Below are 22241 nucleotides of genomic sequence, written 5' to 3'. Positions count from 1 at the left end.
CCTCACACACCCTGTGCCAAGGAGCCAAGGCGTGGAATCCAGGCCTCTCCGTGACACACAAAACCAGTGATCAAATATGGAAATAGATTCGGATCCGCCAGCCCGGTCGTGTTCCGTCACCCCGGGAGTAAACAAACCGGGTTCTCTCTCTCTCTCTCTCTCTCTCTCTCTCTCTCTCTCTCTCTCTCTCTCTCTCTCTCTCTCTGAATACAATAATTAACAATGGAATATTCGTGTTTGCATCAGTAAACAGAAAATTAAAGAAATATATAAGAAAATACGATGAGATACAGAGGAAACACACACACACACACACACACACACACACACACACACACACACACACACACGTTCTGTTCTTTGGTTCTTTTCTCATAAACTTTTTTTCTTTTTTTTCTTTTTGCCTCCAGGAAAGTTTCAGTCTCTAAGGAATCTTCAAGTCAAGCCGAAGTTTTGATCCGAAAGTTCTGTGCATATCAAAGTTTAGTTAGATTTGACCGTCCAGTTGTGGGTGAAAGGACACACACACACACACACACACACACACACACACACACACACACACACACACACACACACACACAGAACGATTAACTGATAAATGGAATCTTGTTTGCAAAAAATATAGTAAAAAAAATTGTATACTTTTAAAATTCAAGGAAATGTATCAGAAAATGCGTGCGATCTTAACACACACACACACACACACACACACACACACACACACACACACACACACACACACACACACACACACAGAACGATTAACTGATAAATGGAATCTTGTTTGCAAAAAATATAGTATAAAAAAATTTGTATACTTTTAAAATTCAAGGAAATGTATCAGAAAATCCGTGCGATCTTAACACACACACACACACACACACACACACACACACACACACACACACACACACACACACACACACACACACACACACACACCAGCGAATACAGAATTAGCAACACGGCGAGCTTTGGATGTAAACGCCTGCTCTGTTGAATTCCACTGATTTACCTTTCAATCAGGTCTCTACGCAGGTAAATATTTAATTACTCTCCTCATGTATTTGCTTAGTCACCAGTCGGCTTCACTTCGATTTGTGGGGGATCAATTTTCAGGCCTTTGATTTTCGTCTATAAGAGATTTTTTGTGTGTTTTTCTTCATCTCTTCTTATCTTTATTAGTTTGGATGATATTTCCTTGATACAGTTTATATTTCTGTATGTGGGTTATCTATTAAATATTTATGTGGGTAGTCTATTTTCTGTCATTCTGGTTCCTCTAAAAGAATTTGCGTGTTTAATTATATTTTTCCTCATTCTTAGTTTAGATATTATTTCCTGGATTCAGGTTCTATTTTTTCATGCGGGTAATCCATTATATTTATGTGGGTAATCTGTTTTCATTCATTGTTTCCATTTCTAAGAGTTTTCATTTTTTTTTTAATCTATTTTCATCCTTGTAAGTTTGGACGCTATTTCTTTGATTCAGTTTTCATTTATTTCCTTAATTCGTCAGTGGACTGCATTTCTATCGGTGCATTAATGTTTGGCCTTTTATTTTCTTTCATTGCAGTCTTTAAAAGTTTCCTTCCCTTCGATATAGCAATCTTTATTAGTCTGGATGCCACCTCTTGATTTCTTTTCCTCTATCCTTTTTTTCTCTCCGTGCGTTCTACATTTTTTGCCCCTTTCTAGTCTGTTTCCGCATCTTTTATCCTCTAACTTTCAATGTGGTAATTATAGTTTAATCTTATTCCTCTGATTTTCCACTAACTTTCAATGTTCTGATTATATTTTTATCCTATTCCTATGATTTTCCACTAACTTTCCGTGTTATAATTATAGTTTTATCCTATTCCTCTGATAATTAGAACATTGAAAGTTGTGGAAAATCAGAGGAATAGGATAAAACTATAATTAGAACACGGAAAGTTAGTGGAAAATCAAAGGAATAGGATAAAACTATAATTAAAACACGTAAACTTAGTGGAAAATCAGAGAAACAGATAAAATTATAATTAGAACATTGAAAGTTAGTAGAAAATCAGAGGAATAAGATATAAACTATAATCTGAACCCGGAAATTAAGTGGAAAATCAGAGGAATAGGATAAAACTATAATTAGAACATTGAAAGGTAGTGAAAAATCAGAGAAATAGGATAAATATAGTTTTATCCTATTCCTCTGATTTTCCACTAACTTTACGTGTTCTAATTATAGCTTTATTCTATTCCTCTGATTTTCCACTACCTTTCCGTATTCTGATTATATTATCAAATCAAATGGCTGCTATTTACCTTTTTTTTGCAAACTTCCCATTTTTAATACACTCTTATTCACATAACGAAATAAACACCACATGGGAAATGCGAGTGTTTTTTTATCGTTTCTATATCATGTTAAATGGCTCACTTCATGCCTGTATCTTCATTCCTTTTCCTGTTAACCGATTAGTCTCGTTTGTTTTCTATTACCTGTGAAGTGAAATAGCGGGCGTTGTGGATGTCTTGTCCGTCAAATTTACTGACCTATTTCCGTCCACGAGAACTGAGTTTCCATTCATTGTACGTCATAGTTTTTGTCTTCCTTATACAATGATGCTGTGAAGACAATGAATGGTGTCTGAATGAATGTATGAGTGTGTTTGTTTCCCTTATGCAATGAAGCAGCAAGACAATGGATGGTGTCTGAGTGAGGGTATTGAGCGCAGCGTGAGTCGTATGGTGATGAGCGCACCGACTGGGAATACCTGAGATGCCACCTACCTGAGCCACGCACCTGCTCGCTCGTACACCTGCAAACGCCTAATTAACGCCTGCAGACACCGGCGCCTCGACTCACCTGTGAAGAGAGAAAACATAGGTGAGTAAATCAATAAAGATGCAAGGCTAATGAGGTTTTATTTTGGGGGCAATGAGAAAAAGATAAAATTAATGAAGTGTCTTGTAACTCCCCTCTTGAAAGCGTTTAAAAAAGAAAACAAAATAAGGAAAGGATACAGAGGAAGGAAAGTTGTATATAACTGATTTTACTAATGAAATGGACAGCAGGTTTTTATAATAGCTTAAATCTTACACTAGACAGCACTACATTACATAATATTACATTACAAAACACACACAACTTCAAAATAAAGCAACCAATAATATTCTATTTTTTTCTCATTTCTTTCTTTCATTTTTCCCCTCACCCATCCATTCATTGTTCACTGTCCCAAGCTCGGTAGCACCTAAAGTCTCATCAACCGCTTACCCTAAGACTGCTAATACACAAACATACAACCACAAACACTTCAAAATCAATCCAAAATAGCGTTTGACTCATTTTTATCCCTTATTTTCCTTCCCCTCGCCCATCCTTTCATTGTTGACCGCCCCAACCTCGGTAGCACCAAAAGTAAAGTCAGCCGCTAACCGTAGGACTGCTAATACACAATCATACAACCACAAACGCTTCAAAATCAATCCAAAATAGCGTTTGACTCCTTTTTATCCCTTATTTTCCTTCCCCTCACCTATTCTTTGTTCACTGCCCCAAGCTCGGTAGCACCAAGTCTCGTCAGCCGCTTACCCTAAGACTGCTCGAGCTCATCTCTCACACGGCGATTGGCTACAATAATTCCTTTTCGATGTGTATGCATGTAGCGCTGCCTAAGCCTCCCCTCACCCGCTTACTGGCTTGTCACGGCGGCGGGAGGGCGGGGACGGGAGCGAGGGAGGGAGAGATTGATAGAGAGAACCGCTAAACAATAATAACTAATGAAAAAATAGGAGTAACATTTTTCTAAGTCTTTTTAAACTGCTTTCTTCTGCTTTTTCTTCTCCCTCTTCCGATTCCTCCTCCTCCTCCTCCTCCTCCTCCTTCTCCTCCACTTCGCATTCAAATTTCTACCTTTCCTTTCTTTATCCGCCTCTTCCTTCATTTCTTGATCCAACTTTCGAATATTCATCTCTCTCTCTCTCTCTCTCTCTCTCTCTCTCTCTCTCTCTCTCTCTCTCTCTCTCTCTCTCTCTCTCTCTCTCATCCACCTCTGTCTTACGATCCAATTCTCCTTCCTTCTTCATTCACTCACAACTCCTCGTTCTTCTTCCTGTCTCCCTTGCTGCAAAGAAAAGCATAACCTAACCTAACTCGAATCGGCGGAACAGTATTTCTTCTTCTGGGGTTAGATTGGACCTTATAATACTTGGGAGAATCTGTTGTCATTGAATTTGTTCCGATACATAAAGAACTGTAACAAATCCCCACCCGCAGAAGAAGGAGAGAAAGGAAGAGAAAGAATAACACCAAGAGGAGAACCAGGAAGAGGAGGAAACAGAAAAAGGAGGAAGAAAGATGGACGAGGAAGAATGGTGGTGAGGGAAAAGCCAAAATATTGTAGAGAACGCGAAGGAAGAAGACGAGGAAAAGGAAAAAGGGGAGAGTGAGGGAGGAGGAGAATGAGGAGGAGGAGGATGAAGAGAAGAAGGAAGAAGAGGAGGAGGTGGAGGAGGAGGAGGAAGATGGAGAAGAGGTGGAATGCATGGAAAACACAGCCAATTCTCATACTTTACACCAACGAGCTGACTGAGAGAGAGAGAGAGAGAGAGAGAGAGAGAGAGAGAGAGAGAGAGAGAGAGAGAGAGAGAGAAACACAACCTTCATGTTCTTGACTCACTGGATATATTTTTTTTATTCTTCTTCGACCTCCTCCTCTTCCTCCTCTTCCTCCTCCTCCTCCTCTAAAGCTGTCGGTAAAAAACACTTTGACTTCCTCACTATTCTTTATTCCCTTCCTCCTCTTCTTCCTCTTCTTCCTCCCCTCCTTCCTCTTCTTACTCCCCTCCTTCCTCTCCTTCCAGACGGCGTGGCTCGGGAAGCAGGAAGCTCGTCGGCTAATCCTCCTCCTCCTCTTCCTCTTCCTCTTCCTCCTCCTCCATCTCCATCTCCTCCTCCTCCTCCTTCTTTCTCTGATATTCTTCTTCTTCAATTTGCTCCATTTCCATTATTTCTCCTCCTCCTCCTCCTCCTTCTCTTCCTCCTCCTCCTTTTCCGCGCCAAAATTATCTAAGAGCGGAGCATTACGACGACAAAAGGCGATCAGTGAGAGAGAGAGAGAGAGAGAGAGAGAGAGAGAGAGAGAGAGAGAGAGAGAGAGAAATTCGCTGTTAACACCTTGCAGCAATAATTGTCATCCACGCATTCTTCTTGAACCAGGAGGAGGAGGAGGAGGAGGAGGAGGAGGAGGAAGAAAACAAGAGAGAAGAGGTAGACAAAGAATAGTGAAGACGACAATGAAGTAAATGAAGAAAAAATAAGAGAAAAAGTAAAAGGAAAAAGGAAGGAAATAAAGAAGGGAAGAAAAATGAGAAAGCAAAGTAGGAAGGAGGAAAGGAAAGACGAGGAATGAGTAGAAAAGGAAAAGGAAGGAAACGGAAGGAAGGAGACAAAGGAGAAGAGAAGAACAGGAGCGAGAGGAAGAGGACAAAGAGGAGGAGGATAACGAAAAGGAGGAGGAGGAGGAGAAAAAAAAAACACAAGTAGGAGACGAAGACAACGAAAAAAAAATCAGAATAAAGCAAATAAAAAAGCAGAAAACTTAAAAAAGTTAGAAAAAGAAAGGAAAAAGAAAGTGAATAAAAGTAAATAATGGAAGCAAAATAAAAAATAAATAGAGGAAAAATGAAGGAAAAAGAGGAAAGAGGAATAAGGGGAAGGAGGAAGACAAAGGAGAAGAGAAGATCAGGAGCGAGAGGAAGAGGACAAAGAGGAGGGGGAGGAGGAGGAGGAGGAGGAGGAGGCAAATTGGCGATGGCAGTTGTCGCTTTCCTCACCAACTGTTACCAAGCAAGAAGACACACGAGTGACAGCTCTCTCTCTCTCTCTCTCTCTCTCTCTCTCTCTCTCTCTCTCTCTCTCTCTCTCTCTCTCTCTCTCTCTCAAACGAGGTCACAAGAGAATCAGAAAAGGATAGCGAATAGTGACTGACCATTAGATTTCCTTTCTCTCTCTCTCTCTCTCTCTCTCTCTCTCTCTCTCTCTCTCTCTCTCTCTCTCTCTCTCTCTCTCTCTCTCTCGATCGGGGTCACAAGGAAACATTAAGGAATAACAAATAGACAGTGACCCCTCTCTCTCTCTGTCTCTCTCTCTCTCTCTCTCTCTCTCTCTCTCTCTCTCTCTCTCGTGTCCAGTAAGCCTCATCGTCAGTTTCTCCGGGACGTGAAATGATCAAGTAAGCTGTTTATTGCTTTTATTTTTTTGCTTTTTTTGTGGCAATGAGAAATGTCACGTAAGAGTTTTGTGTTCTGAAGGTTAAGAACTGAGAGAGAGAGAGAGAGAGAATGAAAGAAGAAAAATACAAATACGAGTTACTTCATTCACATCATAATTACTGATGCTTAGGTTGAGAAAATATAGGTTAAGAACTGAGAGAGAGAGAGAGAGAAAAAATGAAAGAAAAAAAACATAGATACGAGTTCCTTCATTCACATCATAATCACTCATGCTTAGGTTCAGAAAATTAAGATAGATGAATATATGCTAATGGCCTTGCATAATAGCCAATTCTTTTTTTCTTTTTTGTGGTTCATGACGTGAAGAAAAACGAAACATAATATTGTATCTTTTTTTCAGTCATCTTTGTATTACTTTTCATTATTATTATCATTATTATTGTTATTATTATTATTGTTACTATTATCATTATTAACGTATTATCTGGAAATTCAGTCTAGTATATCACCAACAGAGAGAGAGAGAGTCTAATGGCGCTAATTAACGTGTCCGCCATTTGACCTTTTGTTGGACACTTAAAAACGGATCAGTGAAGACTTGACACACACACACACACACACACACACACACTGGTCGACTATTGTCTTTCTCCTTCATCTTTATTTTCATCTTTCCTCTCTCTCTCTCTCTCTCTCTCTCTCTCATTACTTCCGTCAAGACATTCTCTTTTCTGACAATCTTTCACCCTTCGTCTTTGCTCCTTCTCCTTCCTTCGTCTCTCCTCCTCCTCCTCCTCCTCTTCTCCCGTCAACTCCCCTCAGCATCCTCATCTCATCTCCATGTTAAGTCCGTTGTGAGATGCTGACTTCTAAATCTTGGTGAATTTTTCTTCATTTTTTTTTTCCGGGTTTTGTCTGATGTTCTTATCCTTTTTGACAGTTTCCTCTTTATATCATTACTTTCATTTGTCGTATTTTTATTATCGTCCAATTTAGTTTCTTTTTATCATACGTCATTATTATATTCATTTCAATTAACAGGATTTTTTTATATAACTCGATGGTGGGGCCTCGCCTGGAATACGCAGTGCAGTTTTCGTCCTTCAATTAGTAAAGGACATCGAATTTTAAAACACAGAACAACCTAAAACGAGCCGTTATGTTCCTGTTTCAGCTTCTTACCAATGAGCTGCCTCCTTTGTTGTTAAAAAAAATATATATATATAAAAAGTGCATTAGTCAGCCTCAGTGAACCCCATAACACTTCCCTTTGCCTGTTCTTCCCTGTTTCCATGTTCCTCCTCTCGCTGCATCACGGGTTCGCCTCCTCCTGAGAAACTCGAGCTGGAGGCAGATTGACCCATCCTCCTTAACACTTGATATATTCGGGGCCTCTCTCTCTCTCTCTCTCTCTCTCTCTCTCTCTCTCTCTCTCTCTCTCTCTCTCTCTCTCTCTCTCTCTCTCTCTGTTTTTTTCTCTCTCCACTTTTAGTTTTTCTCTACCCTACTGGTTACCCTTACTGAGCCTCCTCCTCCTTCTCCTCCTCCTCCGCCTCCTCTTCCTCTTTCTCTTCCTCCTCCTTCCTCATCTTTTTTTTTCCTCTCCTTCCCGCCACTACTCTTCTTCACCTCCTTCCTCTCCCTTTCCTTTCCCCTTTATCTCCAAACTCTCCTCCTCCTCCTCCTCCTCCTCCTCCTCCTCCTTCCTTCCTTCCTACTCTCTTATCCTTCTTCGCTCTTCCTCCTTTCTTACTGTTTCTACTCCTGTTTCTTTTCCTCCTCTTTTCCTCTCCCTCTTCCTTGTTTCAATCCATCCTCTCGTCTTCCTCTTCTTCTTCTCTTCCTTTTTCTTATTTGTATTTTTATCATCCAATTCCTCCTTTCCTTTATATTCATTCTCTCCTTTTGTCCTTGTTCAGTCCATCCTTCATCTCCTTTTCCTCTTTTTTTTCACTATCTTCTCTTCTTCTTTCTCCTTCTTTCTTTGTGCTGTTTTTCTTCTTTTTAATCCTCTTTCCCGTTTCTCTCTTGTTCCTTTTCCTTCTCCTTCTCCTCCTCCATCTTTCTCTGTTGTTCTTCTTCCTCTATTTGCTTCATTTCTATTATTCCTTCTCCTTCTCTTCCTCCTCCTCTTTCTCCATTTCGTTTCCTCCTCTTCCTCCTTCTCCTTCTCCTCTTCCCTTCTCTCTTGTTCTTCTTCCTCTATTTGCTCCATTTCTATTATTTCTCATGGTTGATCCTCCTCCTCCTCCTCCTCCTCCATTTCTCCTCCTCCTCCTCCTCCTCTTTCTTCCCCTTCTTTATGCATTTAGCTAAGTGGTCCCTCGGTCAAACGCGTTACTGATTCTCTCCCTCGCAGAAGAAAGCGAGGAGGCACTTTCTCTTACATCTTTTTTTCTCTTCCCTTTCTTTTTTATCTTCTTCCTTTTTTTCTTTTTTTTTCTCTTCGGTCCGTAAGGAGATGTGATAATTTTAGTGCGTTTTTTCTTCTCTTTTCTTTTTTCTTTTTTGTGTCTGCTAGAAAAAAAAAATATTAAGGGAAGGAGAGAGAGAGAGAGAGAGAGAGAGAGAGAGAGAGAGAGAGAGAGAGAGAAATAAGTAGTTTAGTTATCAGACGGTTCGTTTATTTTGTTCAGTGACCTTTAACCTTCTCTCTCTCTCTCTCTCTCTCTCTCTCTCTCTCTCTCTCTCTCTCTCCCCGCCACCCACGCTGCTGTCATCGGTTGAAGTACATTTATATAATGTTTTTTTCCTCCTCCTCCACTTCCACCACCACCTCTTCCTCCTCCTCCTCCTCCTCCTCTTCCTCTTCCTCTTCCTCTTCCTCCTCCTCCTCCTACTCTTCTTCCTCCACATTTTTCTCTTCTTTTCACTCACGTCCATACTTTTAATCTCTCTCTCTCTCTCTCTCTCTCTCTCTCTCTCTCTCTCTCTCACACACACACACACACACACACACACACACACACACACACACAACACACACCACCCACCTCCTCCCCTCTCACACACAAGCACAACCTCCTCGCCCACACCCCCCCCCCCACCCCCCCCCCATCACCCACTCCCACACACACACACACACACACACACACACACACACACACACACACACACACAATGCACACCGTAGTAAGTAACACAACACTACACAGAGCAGATTGGGTTATGTAACGGTTAAGAGGACGCTAAAAGGATTAATTGGTAACTATATAATGGGCTCAAATACCCCCCCCCCTTCTCTCCCCCCCCAGCGCAACACAACTACAAATTAATGAGTGGGATAAGCAAGGCTGGAGGAGGGAAGAGGGGGAGAGGGGGGAGAGGGGGGGGGGGGGCCGCACAATTGGATGAGGCTGCCACTGTTCTGAGCCGAGTGTTCGTGCGGTTGTTGTAAGTGAATCCAAAAATTAATTACTCTCCTGAATAACTTGGACATAATGCTGTAACTGTTACTACTACTACTACTACTACTACTACTACTCCACTTACTGCTTCTAATGTTACTATTGTTACTGCTACTGCTATGGCTATTATTATTATTATTTTTACTGCTATTAGGCCTGCTACTATTTTACGACTTTTATATACAACTGTTTTTTCTACAACCTCTTTTACTACTACTACTACTACTGTTGCACTTAAATAATATGAACAATAATTAGACATTCACAACCACTACTACTACTACTACTACTTCTATTACCACCACCACCACCACCACTGCCACCACCAAAACCAACGTCAACCCTAGTAAAGACTGTTACCATCTCTGCACCACCACCACCACCACCACCACCACCACCACCACTGCTCACCCTTCTTCAGCACCATTAACACCGCCACTTGCTCCTGCTGCACCGCAAGTTGACAGCACACAGACACACGCCGGGACATTACCGCGCCCAGCAAGAGCCAGCAGCAGCAATAGTTGTAGTAGTGGTAGTAGTAGTAGTAGTAGTAGTAGTAGTAGTAATAGTCGTAGTAGTAGTAGTAGTAGTAGTAGTAGCTGTCGTAGTAGGAAGAGGAGGAGGAGGATGGAATAGTGGTATTAAAAGTAGTATAAAAAGAAGTACTTGTCTTAAAAAAAAAAATCGTGCACCTTCGTATATATAAGTAGCAGAAGCAGCAGTAACATCAGTAGTAGTAGTAGTAGTAGTAGTAATAACAAACTCCAGCCGTAGTACTAGTAGCAATAGTAGTAACAATAAGTCTATAGGCCAGCCGTGATCGATAACATGTAGTGTAGTGAAGGAACGTAGTAATAGTAGTAGCAATAAGTGTCTATAGGATAGGCCATGACCGATAACATGTAGTGTAGTGAAGGAACGTAGTAACAGTAGTAGCAATAAGTGTCTATAGGATAGGCCATGACCGATAACGTGTAGTGTAGCGAAGGGATGAAGCAAGCAAGTAAGCAGCAGCAGCCAGCCTCCGTGGGACCGTCCCCGGAGGCTGGCTGACTAGATGGCCCTCCTCCACCACCACCATCACCACCACCGCCTCCGTCGCCACAGTCTCCCTGGCGCCACGCACTTGGAGCCATCCCCTTTACCGCCGCTCCGTGCTGGCCCTTGGCACCGCGCTTGGCTCCCAGACCCCGCTAGACCTTCGGATTACCTTCACGTACCATACTTCCCGTGGCCTGCCCCCCCTCCCTCTCCCCCTCCCCCCCGGCCACTCCACTCCCTCCCTCCCTCTCCCGTCCTTCCTTCCTTCCTTCCAGTCTCTTGCCTCCCACGCTCTAGATCCATCCATCTACACACACACACACACACACACACACACACACACACGAGCGTAAACACACAGACGGGATATAGAAAAAATAGAAGAAAACAACATTAAATTACACTCGTTCAAAAAATAGAGCTGAACTAAACAACCACAAAAACAGACATACGTATCTACACACACACACACACACACACACACACACACACACACACACACACACACACACACACGTTCCTCTGTTTGTCATTGTTCCAGGAATGCACTTCGTCTCTTCTCCTCTTGTAATATATGACTTGAGTGAGCCCTCCTCCTCCTCCTCCTCCTCCTCCTATTATGCTACTCCTCCTCCTCCTCCTCCTCTCATTTCATCTCTTTCTCTCCTCCTCCTTCACTACCTCTTCTCCTCCGCTTCTCTTCACGTCCTCCGCAGCGTTTCTCTCCCCTCTTCCTCCTCCTCCTCCTCCTGTCTTCTCCCTCTCCCTTCCTCCCTTCTTCCTCTCCTCCCTCCTCCCCTCCACTAGCATCATGCAGAAGTGGCTCCGCTCATCGTCCACATGACTGCTAAAGCCCTCACTACACCCCACGATGTATCCTCCTCTTCCTCCTCCTCCTCCTCCTCTTCCTTTGCCTCCCCCCTCCCCCTCTTCCTTTGCCTCCCCTTCCCCTCATTCCTCTTATTCTTCTTCTTCGAAACTCACATTAAATTTCACTCGTCTCCCATTCTAGTTTCTGCTGTTGTGAGTTTATTATATCTGATACTGCTGCTGCTACGACTACTACTACTACTACTACTACTACTACTACTATTACGTCATCATTTTGTGTTATATTGAAAGGCTATGCAAAGTACCGATTCTGATTCCCTTTTATCGTAGGAGCAAAGTGACTGTATGGGAGATCAACTTCCCTACACTAGATAAATAAAAATGAGGGCCACCAAATAAGTAGGAAATACAGACACAGTGAACAGTGAAATGGTATGAGCGGTGTATTGTAAGAGTGACAGGGGTGTGAAATATTGTGTGTGTGTGTGTGTGTGTGTGTGTGTGTGTGTGTGTGTGTGTGTGTGTGTAATGAGGCAGTGGAGGGAAAAGGACTGGTAAGGAGAATCGAGGTCGGTGAGACATGATAAGCCAGCCACAGCCCCCTCCTCCCTTTGCGCCCCCTCACCACAACCCCCTCGCCCCCCCCCCCTCACCCAGACAAAAACACTCAAAAATTCTATAGGGCAAGTAGTTGAAGAAGCGCACGTGTCGAGGTAGAACGTCCACATCAGAGTAACGAATGGCCGGGACAAACGGGGCGACAGCGGAGGACAAAAGTGGAGAGAGAATCGACGTCGGGGAGGCTGAAGGGGAAGCCGACGAGGGGTTGAAAGAATACGTGAGAGGACAAGGAAAGGAAACGGTGTGGCGTGCAGGAGAGCTGACGAATGACAGGGAAGAAGGGAAGAAGAAGTTTGTAAGGCAGAATGAGTGCATGCAGCCCCCTCTACCCCTCTCCCTCACTCTCTCCCTCTCTCTCTGCTGCACCATCCTTGACGTGAGGGCCGCAGTGATGGTGGGCTGATCTTGGCTCGCTGACTGGGCTGAGGCATGTTGTTGGTACGTGGTGGCCCGGGATGTGATTGGCGGGTGTTAGTAAGTAGAGATGAGAGGTCTGATTGGTGGCTGTTAGTAGTGACGAGTGTTGTGTTTGGTTGCGATGATTAACAGCAGGTTGGGTTGGCTTGGTTGGTGATTGTTAGCAGTTTGGTTTTTCGCTTCTCCTCGGGGTATTTCTTTTTCCCATTTATTTCTTCCATTTATTTTTATATCCTATTTTTTTCCCATTTCTTTTTTTCCTATTTCGTTTTCTCGCATTTCTTTTCCCCATTCATTTTTCTCCTATTTCTTTTTTACCCATTTCTTTTTCCCCATTTTTTTCCCATTTCCTTTTCCCCCATTTCTTTTTTTTTCCTATTTCGTTTTTTCGCATTTCTTTTTTTCCCATTTATTTATTTCATTTCTTTTTCACCCATTTCTTTTTTTAGCTATTTCTTTTTTCCAAGTTCTTTTCCCCAATTATTTTCCCCATCTAACTGAACATTATGCTTTCGCTTATTATTTATCATCATTATTTATATATCTATCTGAACTATCTAATTTCATAGCCTTGTACTTTTCAACTTTGGGGAACAGCGACATTGCAGGCGAGTTTTCCTGCACTTATTTTCACCAATGAGTTCTCGCCTTTACTATAAATAATACCCAGTAATTTCTTAGTTTCTCTTCCTTTAAATTTGCTATGTGGGATATTTGGGTGCATAAAGATAATGATGATGGATTATTTAACTAACGATGATTTCCACCAGAGTCCTTTTTAATCTGTTTCCCTTCCCTTCGTTATCTGTACCTCCCTTTCCTTATTAAGCTCCTCCATCCCTCCTATCCCTTTCTATCCCTCCCTATTCCACTTCCCTCTTTCCTTCACCTCCCTCTCCTCCGTGACCTTTCTTTCTTCTTTTTTTACATTTTAGTCTTTCCTCCTTCCATTATTCATCCATCCATGCATTAATCAACCTTCCTATCTCTCTCTCTCTCTCCACATTTATTCATTCCCATTCATGCTTCATTTTTCCACTCTTCCTTCCTACTAATCATTCAATACATTCATGCATGTCATTTATCTATCCATCCATTCCTCCTCCTCCTCCTCCTCCTCTACACCTCATCCGTAATCGTGGATGAGGGAGGGCTTAATATCGGTCGGCACGTGGATGAGTTGCGTTATTTCCAGTGTATTTACGAGGTTCATTTACCGGGGCCAAATTCACTCACAGACGGAACCCCTTGAATAATCTGTCTGTCTGTCTGTCTGTCTGTGTCTGTCTGTATGTATGTCTGCTATGGCTCCAGGTTGACTCTCTGGTCTGTCTGTCTGTCTGTCTCCTTATTATCTGTCTAAGTCTTTGTCTGTCAGTCTGTCTGTCTGTACGTCTGTCTGTACGTATGGATGGATGGATGGATGGATTTCGATTTTCCTTTCAATTTGATCTCTCTCTCTCTCTCTCTCTATCTCTCTCTCTCTCTCTCTCTCTCTCTCTCTCTCTCTGCCATGCGTCAGGAGGGAGGGAAAGTTGGTGTTTAAGGGCGTAAAAGAGAGAGAGAGAGAGAGATAGAGACTGTTTTGTGGTCCATTAGCATCTACGTTCGAGAAGTCAAGTTTAACGTCATCTCTCTCTCTCTCTCTCTCTCTCTCTCTCTCTCTCTCTCTCTTGACTATATACCATTTCTCCCTCCTCGATTTTATCTTCCCCTTCCTCTCCTTTTTATCATCTTGCGCACTGTTCCTCTTCTCCTCTCCTCTGCTCCTCTTCCTCCTCTCCCTCTTATTTTATCTCCTTCCCTCCTTCCTATCTTCTCTTTCTTCTCTCCTTACTCTATACTTCCTTTCCTTCTTCCCATTCTCTCCATTTTTTCTTTTATCTCTTTCCTACCTTCTCTCCCTCCCATCTTCCTCTTTCAGTTCTCTTGTCCCTCTTTTCTTTGTTATCTCATTACCCTAATTCCTTTCCTCTCCTCCGTCTATTCACTCTCTTCCCCTTTCTCCCTTTTATCCCTTCTATCTTATCCCTCTCTTTCTCTTCCTCCCCTTTCTCCTGCCATTCTCTTCCTTTCCTACTTAAACAATCTCTCCCGTCACTTTCCTCCCTCTTAATTCTCTACCTCATCTCTCTCATCCTTTCTTTCCTTTTCCTCTTTTTTTCCTTCTTTCTATCTCTGTTTCCCATTCCCTCCTTCCTCCCTTCCCTTCCTTTCCTACTTATCCTCTCTCTCTCTCTCTTTCCTCCGTCACTTTCCTCCCTCTTATCCCTCCCTCCCTCTACCCCACGAGCCTCCATTTCTTCCCCTCGACTGACAAAGCCTTTCTTTCCGCTTCTCTATATTTTTGGGACAATTATTGCATCAAGACGTCCGGCCGAGACTGTAATTCGGAGTCGGCGATGCGGCGTTCCTTCGCGTAATGCTGATCTTCTGTAATTGTGGGCCGCGGGGATGGCGTGGGAGGGGGAGGGAGGAAAGGAGAGAGAGGAGGAGGCAGAAATGGAAAGATTAAAGAGGAAAAAGGAAATAAAGGAAGAAAGAAAGAAGAAAGAAAACAAGAGAAAAAACGATTACTAAAGATGATAAGAAGGAAAGAGAAAAGGGAATGAATGGAAAAGGTGAGAGAGAGAGAGAGAGAGAGAGAGAGAGAGAGAGAGAGAGAGAGAGAGAGAGAGAGAGAGAGAGAGAGAGAGAGAGAGTAACAGAAAGATAGCATGTAGTTGTTGTTTTCATCGACGTCTCCCAAGTTTCAGAACATTTAATGAAGTGAAAACGTTAAGAATTTGAAACGTTTATTGCACCTTCCAGCGTTTTTCCTTCCGGTGACTCTTTCTTTTCGATCTTCCTCTTCCTGCAGTGAATTAATTTGTGTGATGAACTTGAAGGCTGCAGTTTTGAACACTTATTTATTGTTATCCCTGGCAGCTCCTCCAGCCATCAAGTTCAGTGTGCAGAGTCGAACGACTTTTGACCGAGGGGAAAAATGGATGTGCAAGGCGTTCTACTTTTGACCGAGGGGAAAAATGGATGTGCATGGTGATCTACTTTTGACCGAGGGGAAAAATGGATGTGTAAGGCGTTCTACTTTTGACCGAGGGGAAAAATGGGTGTTCAAGGTGTTCTACTTTTGACCGAGGGGAAAAATGGGTGTTCAAGGTGTTCTACTTTTGACCGAGGGGAAAAATGGGTGTTCAAGGTGTTCTACTTTTGACCGAGGGGAAAAATGTATGTGCATGGTGATCTACTTTTGACCGAGGGGAACAATGGCAATGGATGGCTGTTTCATTTTTCTTTTACTTAACCGAGCATCTTCATTTCAGGCGAGTAAATTTAAAGAAGGAATATAGATATCCATAGGACGTATACTTAATTGTTCCGGTTTTCAAAAATTCGCACCCAGGTAAATAATTTCAAACCTGTGAGAAAATCAGATTGAAAAAAAGTTAATAATTTCAGACCTGTGAGAAAATCAGGTTCAAAAAAAAGTTAATAATTTCAGACCTGTGAGAAAATCAGATTGAAAAAAAGTTAATAATTTCAGACCTGTGAGAAAATCAGATTGAAAAAAAGTTAATAATTTCAGACCTGTGAGAAAATCAGATTAAAAAAAAAGTAATTTCAAACCTGTGAGAAAATCAGATTAAAAAAAAAGAAGTTAATTTCAGACCTGTGAGAAAATCAGATTGAAAAAAAGTTAATAATTTCAGACCTGTGAGAAAATCAGATTAAAAAAAAAAAAGTTAATTTCAGACCTGTGAGAAAATCAGATTGAAAAAAAGTTAATAATTTCAGACCTGTGAGAAAATCAAATTAAAAAAAACGGTAAGTAAAATAAGTAAACAAAAAAAAAATACTCCAAAAAATCATTTCTTCTTTTCCGTTCGAATTCATGAACCTAAAAAAATAAATAATAATAAATAAATAAATAAAAAAAAAAAAAACGCAACTCATCTTTTCCCTTTTGGTCACATTCAGTTTTTCATTCATTTCTTCAATTCACGAAGGACCATAAAAAAGTTCTAATCCTCAGACCGAACTTGGAAGATTTTTGTTCACCGGAAACTTATTATTAATGGACTGGAAAATAATAAAGTTCGGAAAATCTATCCCGAAACTTTTCCTTATTCTCTCTCTCTCTCTCTCTCTCTCTCTCTCTCTCTCTCTCTCTCTCTCTCTCTCTCTCTCTCTCTCTCTCCGTTCGCCCGCTCCATTTACAAGCGAACCTCCACTTTTTATCTTCTATTACCGGGTTATCTCTTTTACTTACTAGGGAGGCACCGATTCTTCCCCTCCCCCCACTAACTTACCCTCCCCAGCACCCCACAGCTCCTCCTCCCCAACCACTACACCCCTTCCTCTTTCCTCCCCCAGTTCCCTCCTCTACTCTTTCCCCTTACCAACCCCCTCCACACCCCTGCCATCTTCCTGTCACCCCACCTACCCCATAACCCCTCCTCCCCAAACCCTACACCCCTCCCTCCTTTTTCCTCCCCCAGTTCCATCCTCTACTCTTCCCCCTTACCAACCCCCTCCACACACACCCCTGCCATCTTTCTGTCTCTGTCTCACCCCTACATCCCCTACACCCTTATAACCCCTCACTTCCTTTGTTCCTCTTTCACCCCCCACGCACCCCACAAACCCTTTAGTATATACCCGACTTCCTTACACCCCCGCATCCTCTCTCACCCCACCCCATCCCAACCCCATCCTTCTCCCCTCTCCCTCCCTCCCGTTCCTCTGTCCCATCCCCCATCCCCCCGCCCCCCGAGCCCCGCGCCTAATGGATTCAGATGCACAATATAAGAAAAATACTACTGCGCTCTCTGTTCCATTTTCAATTTGATTTTACAGCAATACCAGTGACCCCTCCTCCTCCTTTTATCTCGCTGCCGCTTCCTCTTCCTCTTCCTCTTCCTCCTCCTCTTCCTCTTCCTCTTGGTCTTGTTGCTGTTGTTGGTCTGTTTGTTCTTCTTCTTCTTCTACTTCTTTTTCTTTCCTCTTCATCTTCCGACTTTTCCTCCTCTTTATAATCCTCTTGTTTTCTTGTTTCTCCTATTCCTCTTGTTCTTCCTCCTCCTCTTCTTCCTCCTCCTCTTCTTCCTCCTCTTCTTCCTCCGCTACAGGTGCCTCTTCTACGGCGGTTTCTTCCTCTTCCATTTCTTCCTTTTCTTTCCTGCTAAACTATCATCTTCTGCTATTTCTTTCCTGTTTTCCACTTGTTGTTGTTGTTGTTGTTGTTGTTGTTGTTTGTGTCACTGTCCTTCTTCTTCTTCTTCTTCTTCGCTTCTTTTATCACTATAACCTCCACTGCCACCATCATCAACATTACTTCCTCCTCCTTCTCCTTCTCCTCCTCCTCCTCCTCATATACTCGAGAACACATGAAGAAAATGGTACCTGTGTTTAATGTATCTTTTTTTTTATCCCTGTGGAAGTTAATTGTCCTCTGTGTGTGTTTCCTTTCCTTCTCTTTTCTCCTTTTTCGTCTCTCTTTCTTTCTCTTAATCTACGTTCACACTCCCCTTTCTCCCTTTCTCTCCTCTTTATCATCGCTTCCTTTCCTTCCCTCTTTCTCTCCCTTCAACCCTTATCCTCCCCCTCAACACATGCGTCCCTTTCCTTCCCTCTCATTCTCCATTTTCAACTTCTCTTTTCAAACCTTTTCAACTTTTCCTCTTTCCCTCACCCCTCTTCCTTCCCCCTTTCCCTCTCCTCTCCCTTCTACACCTGCCCTCCCTACCCCCCTCAACACCATCATCCTCACCTGCAAATCCCTTAATCTCACAAGACTTTGGGAACAGAATCGAATCCGCTAAACTCATTTGTGAATCCTCTACAAGGGTCGGAGGAAGGGGAGAGGGAGGGAGGGAAAAGAGAGAGAGAGAGAGAGAGAGAGAGAGAGAGAGAGAGAGCAAAGAAAGGAGGAGAGAAAATAAAGGAAAAGGGAATAGGGAGGAGGAGGAGGAGGAGTGGAAAAATCAAATGTAGGAGAGAAAGAAGGGAACGGAAACCAATAGGAGGAGGAAAAATGACTAGGAGGAGGAGGAGGAGGAGGAGGAGGAAGAGGCAAACGCGGAGAGAAGCTATAATGGAAAAGGAGGAGAAGGAAGAGGAGAAGGAGGAGGAGGAGGAAGGGGCAATGTTAAGGAGGAACAAAAGGTACAAAGACATGGAACAGAGAGGAAGAGAAAGGCGAGGTAAGGGAAGGCAGGAACAGGTGAAGTAAAGGAGGAGAAACTGGGAAGGAAAGAAAGTGGAGAAAATTAATAAAGTCGAGTGTGGACGGAAATTAACTAAGAGGAAGAACGCGACAAAAAAAATGGGAAAAAAGAAGGAAATTAAAGAAAGTAATGATAGAGAGGAGAAAAGGAAGAAAATCGAGTGAATGGATATTAAGAGGAAGAACGAGACAAACAAAAAGGAGAAAGAAAGCGGGAAGGAGAAGAAAGTAATGATAGAGAGGAGAAAATGAATTAAGTCGAGTGTGAACGAAGATTAAGAGGAAGAACGAGACAAAAAAAAGGAAAAAAAGAAGGAAAGGAAAAAGGAGCGAGGATGAGAGGTAGAAAAAGATGACACACAGAAAGTACAAGGTGAGACAAGGTAAGGACATGCAAAATAAATTAAAATACGGTAACATAAGCAAAGGTAAAAAATCACGTAAAACAAGGTAAGGTAAGGTTAGGTAAGGTAAGGCAAGGTAAGATCAGACAAGGTAAGGTAAGGTAAGGTAAGATAAGGTAAGGTAAGATCAGACAAGGTAAGGTAAGGTAAGGTAAGGTAAGGTAAGATCAGACAAGGTAAGGTAAGGTAAGGCAAGGTAAGGTAAGGTAAGGTAAGGTAAAGTAAGGTAAGATCAGACAAGGTAAGGTAAGGTAAGGTAAGATCAGACAAGGTAAGGTAAGGTAAGGTACAGAACAAAGAGCGCTAAAGACGATGGAACACAAATAAGGTAAAGAATGAATGCTAAGGTAAGAGCAGGTTAAACAAGGTAAGATAAGGTAAGGTAAGGTAAGGTAAGGTAAGGTAAGGCAAGGTAAGGTAAGGTAAGGTAGGGAAAGGAAATATTAGAAAAGGTTAAAGACGAAAAACTAAAAACGATAAAACAAATAGGTAAGATAAAACAAGATAAATCAAAGTAAGGTAAGGTAAGGTAAGGTAAGGTAAGATCAGACAAGGTATACAAGACAAGGAGCGCTAAAGAGGAAGGGACACAGAGCGGACAACAAACAACAAGGTGTCAGACATCCACGCTCCCAGTCCTGAATGCCAAGTACCTTCAAGATTGTGCTCCGGCGGCGGGGGGCGAAGGGGGGCGGGGGAAGGCTGGGGGGGGGGTGGTAGATGTGTTTCCTCAAGCCCTTGTTGGTGTTTAATTGAGAGAGAGAGAGAGAGAGAGAGAGAGAGTTATGTAAGTTGAAGATATTAATGGAAAGGAGAAGGAGGAGATGATGGTGGGAAAGAGGAGGAAGAGAATGCGGAGGAGGAGGAAGAGGAAGTAGAGGAGGAGGAAAAAGAGTAAGAGAAGATGGAAAAAAGAAGAGGAAGAGGAAAGGAAAGGAGGGAAGGGTGACTGGGGGAGGAAGATAGAGGGAGAGATAAAGGAGGAAAGATAGGGAGGCAGGAAGGGAGAGAAGAGGGAGAGAAAGAAGGAGAAAGCGAGGAAGAAAATGGAGCTTGACAGAACAGAGATCGGAGGAAAAAGGACAATATAGCTCTCTCTCTCTCTCTCTCTCTCTTTCTCTCTCTCTCTCTCTCTCTCTCTCTCTCTCTCTCTCTCTCTCTCTCTCTCTCTCTCTCTCCTCCTCCCTCCCCCCCCTCCCCCCCATATTACCCTTTTCTCTTTTTTTTTTTTAGTTACTCTTTGCAAACAATTTTCTCTATTTTCATCCTCCAGTTATCTCGATTTCCTTCCTCCTTTTCCACCTCTCATTGTATACTTGTTGCGTCCTTGTACTTCTCCGATCCATCTTTGCCCCCCTTCCACACGCCCCGTTCCCGTTCCTTCCTCTGCCCCGCCACCGTTCCATCCCACCCCAGAAAAACCTCTTATGCCCCGCCACGAAGCTCCTTTCCCTTTCTATCCCGCCCCTTCTAACCCCAACCTCAGCCCCAGCCCCGTCGTCGCCCCGTCCAAAGTAAGCTATTTTGCCCCCCCAGTGCCTCTTATCGCCCCGCCCCACCCCGTCTCACCACGCCGCGGCCCCGTCCCCGCTATGTCCCCAGGTATGTTTTCGTAACGACCCTCCTTATCCCGCCCCGCCCCGCCCCCCGCTGTGCTCCTTACGCCCCCAGTGCCCCGCCGCGCCCCTCACCGCTTCCGTATCGAGCCCCGCACATCGATAAGGCGCCCCCTGCGTGTCACGGCGGCGGCGGCGGCGGGGGAGGTGAATAATTCGGCGACTCGTGCATAAAACAAAGACAGAGGAACGGAATTAGCGAAGGGGAATGTCTCTTGCCTCCTCCTCCTCCTCCTCCTCCTCCGTCTTCTCTCCCCGTCTACCCTGTTACCTCCGTCTTACCTCCCCTTCACCTCTACCATACTCACCTGCACCCCGCCAGCCCTTTAACTGTCTCAGGTGTGCACAGGTGTTAGGGGGAAGGTATGAAGAGGGAGAAGGTATTGGAGGGGAAGGGGGTTATTGGAGGGGAAGGGGAGGTAAAAGGAGAATATATGTAGGGGAGGGTAAGTATTGAAGGAAAGGGGAGGAATGAGGGGAAGGGGAGTATGGAGGAAGGGAAGGTAAAAGGAGGAAAGAGATATATGAGGAAGGGAGACAATGGAGGGAAAGGAAGGTTAGGGAGGAAGAGAAAGGGGAAGAATGGGGGAATGGGGGAAAGGGGATGGGGAGGTAAGAGGGAGGGAGGAAACATGAAGGAAAGGGAGGGATGGAGGGAAAGGGAGGAATGTTTTTTCGCTTTCAACCTTCGTCTCTTACTATCCCTCCCTCCCCCTCCATTTATCCTTTCCTCGTATTCTCTCCACTAGCGGTTCTTTCTTTCCTCATCCTCATCCAATTATCTCTTTCCTTTTATTCATCTCCTTTTCGTCCTATTTCTTCCTCGTCATCGTCGTCGCCTCTCTCTCTCCCATCACGTGCTCCCTTTTCGGTCAGCCGTATTTCCCTTTTCATCGTCTGCCATTTCTTTTCTCTTGCATTCATTTCTCCTTTTTACGTCCTTTATTAATTTGTCGTGTGCTTTCTGTGGGGGGGTGGGGGTGAGGGGTGGGGGGAGGTGGGGGGAGGTTTTTCGGTGTGTGTGTGTGTGTGTGTGTGTGTGTGTGTGTGTGTGTGTGTGTGTGTGTGTGTTACCTGTTCCACCTGTGCACATCTTTGTCTCAATATTTCTTTCTTTATTGTCCATCAGTCTTTCTTTTTTTTCCATTATCTTTTTCTTCTTTTTATTTTATTTTATTTTTCCTTTCAATTTGCCGACTTTCCACGATTGATTTTTGTTGTTGTTGTTGTTTATTTTTTACAAGTACAAATCACTTAGTCTAACTTCTCTAACTTCATTTATGTGTGTGTGTGTGTGTGTGTGTGTGTGTGTGTGTGTGTGTGTGTGTGTGTGTTACTAAATGTAGCATAGCATACCTTTCATCACATTCCTCTCTCTCTCTCTCTCTCTCTCTCTCTCTCTCTCTCTCTCTCTCTCTCTCTCTCTCTCTCTCTCTCTCTCTCTCTCGTTTATTTT

This window comes from Eriocheir sinensis, chromosome 58 (assembly GCF_024679095.1).
Source record: "Eriocheir sinensis breed Jianghai 21 chromosome 58, ASM2467909v1, whole genome shotgun sequence".
NCBI classification, from domain to species: Eukaryota; Metazoa; Arthropoda; class Malacostraca; order Decapoda; family Varunidae; genus Eriocheir; species Eriocheir sinensis.
Note: the sequence above shows the minus strand (reverse complement) of the source record.